This window comes from Ochotona curzoniae, unplaced genomic scaffold (assembly GCF_017591425.1).
Source record: "Ochotona curzoniae isolate NIBS_2020 unplaced genomic scaffold, NIBS_Ocur_1.0 scaffold_4683, whole genome shotgun sequence".
Taxonomy (NCBI): domain Eukaryota; kingdom Metazoa; phylum Chordata; class Mammalia; order Lagomorpha; family Ochotonidae; genus Ochotona; species Ochotona curzoniae.
The window spans coordinates 8,263,708-8,270,372 of NW_024467121.1; the positions used below are offsets into that span (position 1 = coordinate 8,263,708).

Consider the following 6,665-nt stretch of genomic DNA (forward strand, 5'->3'; position numbering starts at 1 on the left):
TTGAGATAGATCTTTGTTTAATCAGAGTGTGTAAGCGTATATTCAAGAGGTGGGGAAGGTGAGGAGGACAGAAATGATCAATGGCTAGGAAGGTATAACTCTAAGTGGCTATGATTTATGGGCTGAGCAATAAAAGGAATTTCTTTCTGTCCTCTTATAAGCCATCTATTCAGAATTTCTAAACGCTCCCAGATGTGAAGATGTGAAAGCATTTTCTTCTTCATGTCTTTGGGCTACCTGATGTTTGTTAAATGGGCTCGGAGGCCTTGCCTTGCAGATGCTGCTGCTCTGAAGTCCACAGATGGCCATCTCCAGCTCCTTTGGTGTCCGGGAATCCAGCAGCTGCACCTGCTGGACAGGAGACTCCAGTTTGTTCTGTTACCTCTCTCATCATTTACAAAAGTTCAGAGACTTGGTTGAAACTGTAGGCAATGGAAAAGACTGACTTAGGTGGAGCAGATATTTTTCCCTGCTTCAGTTTCATTTAGGTCCTTTTATCCTATTAACCTGAAATGCTATCAGAAGATGGAACGAATGAGGAGGACAATTATAGAGAAGTGAGAACAGTTGCCCTTTAAGAGCCCACACAATAGGAAACAAGGAAGAGCAGTTTTTTTCTTTTGGGGGGTGGGTTCTCTGCCTCAGGGAGTGGAGGCTAGGCTGGGGCCTCACAATGCTTTTCACATTGTGAGTAGAGGAGGGACTCATGCCAATGACTCGCATCCTAGAAGTCATACTGTCATCTAGCTCATGACTTCGCTCTGTGCTTCACCTCAAGGAACAAGTGCAATGGTCTCCAGATACCTCTTGTCCTCACCTTTCCTTTTCCACTATCAGCACTCCAGGACTTGCAGTCCACTGGGGTGTGCCTGACCTTCCCCATTCAGGTTGTTCCCCCTCAGGTTGCCCTGTATCTCTTTGACAGCCTCCTCCTCCTTAACCAGCGCTCCACCTGAGTATCTCTTCCTTTTTGTTATCACTTTAGACCTCAGCTCTCTCTGACCCTGACTGACCATCACCAGCCACACCCATCCCCAAAGCCTCAGTCACTTTCACCCTGTCTTCATTCACCTTTGTCTTTGGTTTCAAAGTCCTTCCTCCATCACAGCAGGAAGAGAACTGTGGATATTAACTGCTGCATAAGACAGTGGCCAAGCAGCTCCAGTGACAACTGATGGCTCCAAGGAGACCACTGTGATCATACAGGTGGCCATGTGCCCACTTATAAGCAAACAGTCCCCAGAGAGCCCCCTGACCTGTCTCCTTTCCCACCCCCTTGCCTGGCTGCCCTGCCACCTCTAGCTGCTGTTATCTTCCCCAAGCCAAAGAGGTTCCCAGTTCTAGGACATTCCTGCTGGTCTCTTGAGCAATTACTGAATTCAAACAAACAAAACCCACAAACAGAAATAGGGAGGGCTCAGATTAAATTATTTTGGAAGCATGAAATAGAGACCAGAGAGATCAAGAGAGTTATATTTCAGAATTATTCATTGTGTTCCAATAGTAAAAACAAAAAACCAATATTTGGAGGCCTGTGCCATGGTATAGTAGGCCAAACCTCCACCTGCAGCACCTACATCCCAAATGAATATCAATTTGTGTCCCAGCTGCTCCATTTCCAGTCCAGCTCCCTGTTAATGGCCTGGGAAAGTAGCAGAGGATAGCCCAAGCTTTTGGGCCCTGCACACACATAAGAGATCTGGAGGAAGTTCCTGTCTCTTAGCTTTGGACTGGCCTGCTCTGGCCTTTGCAGCTATGTGGGGAGTGAACCAGCAGATGAAAAATCTATCTCCCCCTCTCTCTCTGTAACTTCGGCTTTCAAATAAAATAAAGTAAATCTTAAAAAAATATATAAAATAAAAACAGTGGCTTGATTAAAAACTCATTTCACTTTAAACCAGGAATAGAAGCAGCAAAGGTCAGACCCTTCATGCAGCATACACTGCAGGGTGCTGGCTGAGCCTGCCTCCTGAGGTTAGCCTTATCTCCTAATAGCAACCTTCATCTAGAAAGCTCTAAGTGCTTCAGCTACATCAGTCCCTGAGACCTAATAACATATTTTAAAATGATGTTAAATTACATTAATAGCTGGTGGGAACCACAATAGGAAAGCCCGAGCTCACAGAGCACATCAGTGTTAGCATGGGACTGACACTCGTACCTAGAACCTCAGTGTTGTGTGCCATCACAGGAGGGTATTCACTGCACACCCATGTGGTCAGTCAGTCATCCTGTGGCAAACGCTGTGCTCGTGCCAAGGAAATGACAATGAATAAGACCATGGGAAACAAGCATAGAGACAGAATGGCGAGCACTGACAGGTACCTGGCGAATGCTTACTGTGCCTGGCATTCTTTCTCATGGCATCTCTGTGAAGAATACATCGTAAGGACAAAGGAACAGAAGCTCTAAACACCAAAACCTGCCCCGTACTTCTCTCCTAGTGGCTGGCAGAGAAGCAGTGCCCACGTTACTCTTTTCCTCCAGCTCCTGTTCATCCATTCCCTGGGCCAGTCTCCAAACGACAAACACCAAGTCTATCCTAGAACATCCTTCCTCTCTGTAAGTGTCTTGTTGGATATCCCTTGAGTTCCTTCTTCCCCATTCATTTTGTTGTGGTACAGCCTGAAATAGTTGAAGAGATGGTGTTTATGCTCATGGTTCTGAGATATGCTCCCAAATTTCTACTCCCAAGAATAAGCCCATCCAAATAGGAAATGCCAAGTAGTGTTAAGAAGCATTAATGGGTCCTTTAACATTAGTGAGGGTCCACTGTGGGTCAAGGACTACAGAGATGCAAGAACATCCTCCTGTCCTTGAGGAGTCCATGGTTCTCTGACAACTACATGCCTAATAATCACGGCATAATACAGCAGACAATTTATTTGTTACAAGTAAGCAGGAGGTATGGTGAGCTGCAAGGAGGAAGTATTTGAGTGCTAGGGGAAGACAAGAACAACTGAGGAAGGATGAGCATTCACCTGGCTCCAGGAGAGGAAGAGTGGGGAGGAGGGAGCAGAGGGGCCAAACCTGAGCAGAGAGGAAGAGCAGGCAGGCAGAGGCCACTGCAGCTCCACTGAATCAGGGCACTCCTCGGAGATGTTATGTGCATGGGTTGGATATGGTTTCAGTGTACCCACGGGGAGGGAGGGACTTGTGTGTTGTATGCTTGGTGCTCAGTGTGAACCAGTGAGAGGTATTTGATCATGAGGATTGTGTCCTGGGAAGGAAGTAACTGTGTTTCTGTGTGACCCAAGTTGCTCTCAGGGGAGGACTGTTGTAAGACAGGGAGCCTGAGCCCTCTCCATTTCTTGATTTCCTGTCTCATCATGCAGTGTCTCTCTTCCACATGCACTCCCACCATCATGCCCTCTGCCATGGGCCCCCCACTGAAGGCCACACAGACAGGGCTGCTGATGTTGAAGTTCTGGTCTCCAAAACTGTAAACTAAATACTGTATCAGTACTGATCTTCAGGTACTTATTAAAATAACAGCACAGAGGAATGGAGTGAGGACGATGGAGTGGGAGAACGCTTGCTGCTTTCCACATTGCATCATCAGGCACTGCTTCCTTTGCTTCTTTCTGCTGGCTGCTCTTCCTTCCCTGCTCCACCCGCTTTGGACGAGGAACTGACCTCCTCTCCTTCTGCTGCCTTTGTAGGCCTCATGATAGTCACAGAAACTCAGAAACCACAGCTACAATCAACCCCCCCCCCACACACACACACATATACACACAGAATCTGGTACATGCGTCAGAGGCATCCTGGCTGTCCAATGGCTAATTTTTTTCTCCAACTGAAATGCCTTGAGAATTGCAACTGGCCTCTCTGTTCAGCTGAGTGCTTTTAGAGCTTTCCCTCCATGGAACAAATGCTATGCTGAGGGAGGTGCCTCTGAAGCGAGACTCCCTGCTTTCAAGACTTGTGGTGCCAAAATGCTACCTTCTGTGCCTCAGTTTCCACATCTGTAAAATGGGAATGGTTACTCTGTATAGACCACTTTGGAAAGCCTCTATTGGATTTAAAAGACTGTTCACACGTAGACAACTGCCTGGAGCAGGCCAAGCTGGCAAAGCTATTGGAGACTTAATGTTTAAACTCAATCACTGGAAGAGGTGGGATTTGGCTGGGTTGAGTGGTCATGTGGATACATGGAAAGTTGATATGGAGTTGACTTCCCAGGAGTCAGGAAAGTGGCAGCCCTCCTCTGGCCAGGCTTCGGGTAAGATCAGAACTGGCCATGTGGGGAGGAAGAACACCCAATCCAGAAAAGCTGAAAAGGAAGCACCTGGAGGGCAGGGTAAAAACCAGGGCAGCCCAGCGCAGCAGGCAGCAGAGAGACAAGGATGAGCAGCTGGGAAGGAGGCCACAGGCATGCAGAGGCGTGGGGCCCAGAAGATGGGATTGGAGTCCTGCAGCCTTGCCCCAGGATTGCTGCCACACAGCACTGCTGTGGTCCCAGCACTGTAAGCCAAAGAGATGGCTCCTAGAGGAACTCCCCATAGTACCTTGCCCTGCTGCTTTTCCTGTCTTCCTCCAGGCCAGAAATGTCCTCCTTAACCCTAGAAGAAATGAAGCCCGAGAAGAAATGAAGATCCTCTGCAGCTCCACGGGGCTTAACTGGGGGCACTGCTGAAGGTTCAACAGCATGGATGCCCGCCGTGGACTCTGCAACCTGATCTGCAGTAGGGTGCAGGGCCAAGTGACAGCTCCTTAGGAAGGACCAGAGATGTCCCTCTTCTTCCAGGCTGCATTGTCTCCCATGGCTAGGCTCCTTCTCAGCTTACAGCAAGGGGGATAGGTGCTGTGGTCAGCAGGCTAAGCTGTTACATCTGAGTGCCGGGTTTGAGTCCTGGCTACTCCACTTCAGCTTCAGGCTAATGCACACTCTGGGGGGACATCCGGCGATTGCTCAGATAATGAGGCCCCTGCTGCCCATGTGGGAGACCTGGGTTCAGTTGCTGGCTCCTGGCTGAAGCCTGGTCCAGCTCTGACTGCTGCAAGCATCCTGGAGAATGAACCAACAGATGAAATATCTGGAGCTCTGTCTCATGCTCGCTCGCTCTCTTTCACATAGAGCTAACTATTTTTAAAAAACAAACAAGTGAGCATTGAAACTATTTACCTGGGTAGAAACTGCTGTCAGTCCCTTGCCATTTGTCTATGCATGGAGCATTTCCTCTAAGTTGCAGACTCATGCCTTGCTGCCCCCTTCTTTCACCAGCTCCAGATAAGCATCATCTCTTCCTGCCTCCTGTCCCCATAAACTGAAGCCTCCTTCAACAGCCCCAACATGTTGTATTTTGCCTTTCAGCCATCATGTATAGGACCTTGGATTGGACCACCCTACCATGGCCCCAGGCCTCTGTGGGACACTCTACTCCCTGCAGATTTGTGTATACTTCTCTCCTCGCTCCTTTGGTATCCTTTGTCTTATTTACACTTGACTGACACATCACAGTGGTACAAATGGGTGGGCTTTCTCTTGTTTGTTATTTTTTTTTTTTTACCTAAGCATAAGGCCTGACCTTCCCTTCTCGCCTGCTCACCCTCCCTGCATTAGAATGGCCTATTGCGGTCACTGCCTCCCTTCTGGCACCACCAAGACATACCCATAGGTCTTCTCAGGAAGAATAAATGCCATTTCACAGGCACCTGAGACTCTGCATTTCACCAGGCTTCTGGATACTGCAGATTTTGCCAGCTTGCAAAGCACACTTGGAGTAGTGAGGTCTTTGCTTAAAAATCCACCTGCAGAGAAAGAATGATTAGGTCTTCTACAATGACAGGACCAACGGCTTTCTGTTCCAACCTACCTTACGAGCCCCATTTGCAAGCTACCCAAATGATGACTCCCACATAGTTTGACATTTCTGGACATCTCCCAGCTTTGCTGCTCATCCTCCAAGGGCCAACACACTCATCACCCCACTCCATCTCTTACCATCTGACTCTGTAGGCATAATTAGGAAAATTTTCATTTTCCACAAATGCCTTTTTACTTTGTCCTCTTATAGTTACCATCACTTTGTATTATTTATACCTTCTGTCTCAACCAAGCCCAAGATCAAGCAACCCAGGGAGCAAGAAAGATATTCAGCAAGAAAGCAGAAAAAAAGAGACTGAAAGCCAGAGCAAAGCTATGTCCATGGACAGAGTCAGAGAAAGGAGAGACAAGCTGAAGACTAAGCCAGAGCACAGTTACAGAACTGGTGGATGTGGGAGTGAGTGACAACTATGTCAGGAGGTTGGAAAGATCCCCAAAGCCCTTCCTGACCCACCCGAGGTTCTGCCTACAGCTTGGCACTCTGTTCCTCTCTCTGGAGATTTCATGGATACCTTCCTATCCACTTTGGCTTTTCCAGGTTTGATTACATCTCCAATGTACCTCATAAGATCCACACCCAAACCTTCTATAGGGATCCTCCCATCAAGGGTCTGCTTCCGGCTAAATAAAGGAAGATAAGTTCCCGAAATCACCTTGTCCACTAGTCACTTTTCAGGGCAGAGATTCCATGCGAACCCCCCTCCCTAGCTCCCTCACTGCATCCCACAGCAAGCAATCAGGTAGCTGAGGGGAACAAGGTGATCACCCATTGCCTCCCGAGAAAAATGGGCTTTCTCTGGCAGTCTATTTTTTGATCATTTCTATTCCTATGTGC

At 48.0% G+C, this 6,665-nt stretch overlaps 1 long non-coding RNA gene across 1 annotated transcript; it reads right to left on the bottom strand.

Moving 5' to 3' along the window:
* Positions 1-6,405, bottom strand: LOC121148108. Its single transcript, XR_005882509.1, has 2 exons — positions 5,616-6,405; positions 1-422 (listed from the first exon to the last, which is right to left on the bottom strand). It is a non-coding gene; the product is annotated as an uncharacterized LOC121148108 (long non-coding RNA).
* Positions 6,406-6,665: the final 260 nt, after the last annotated feature.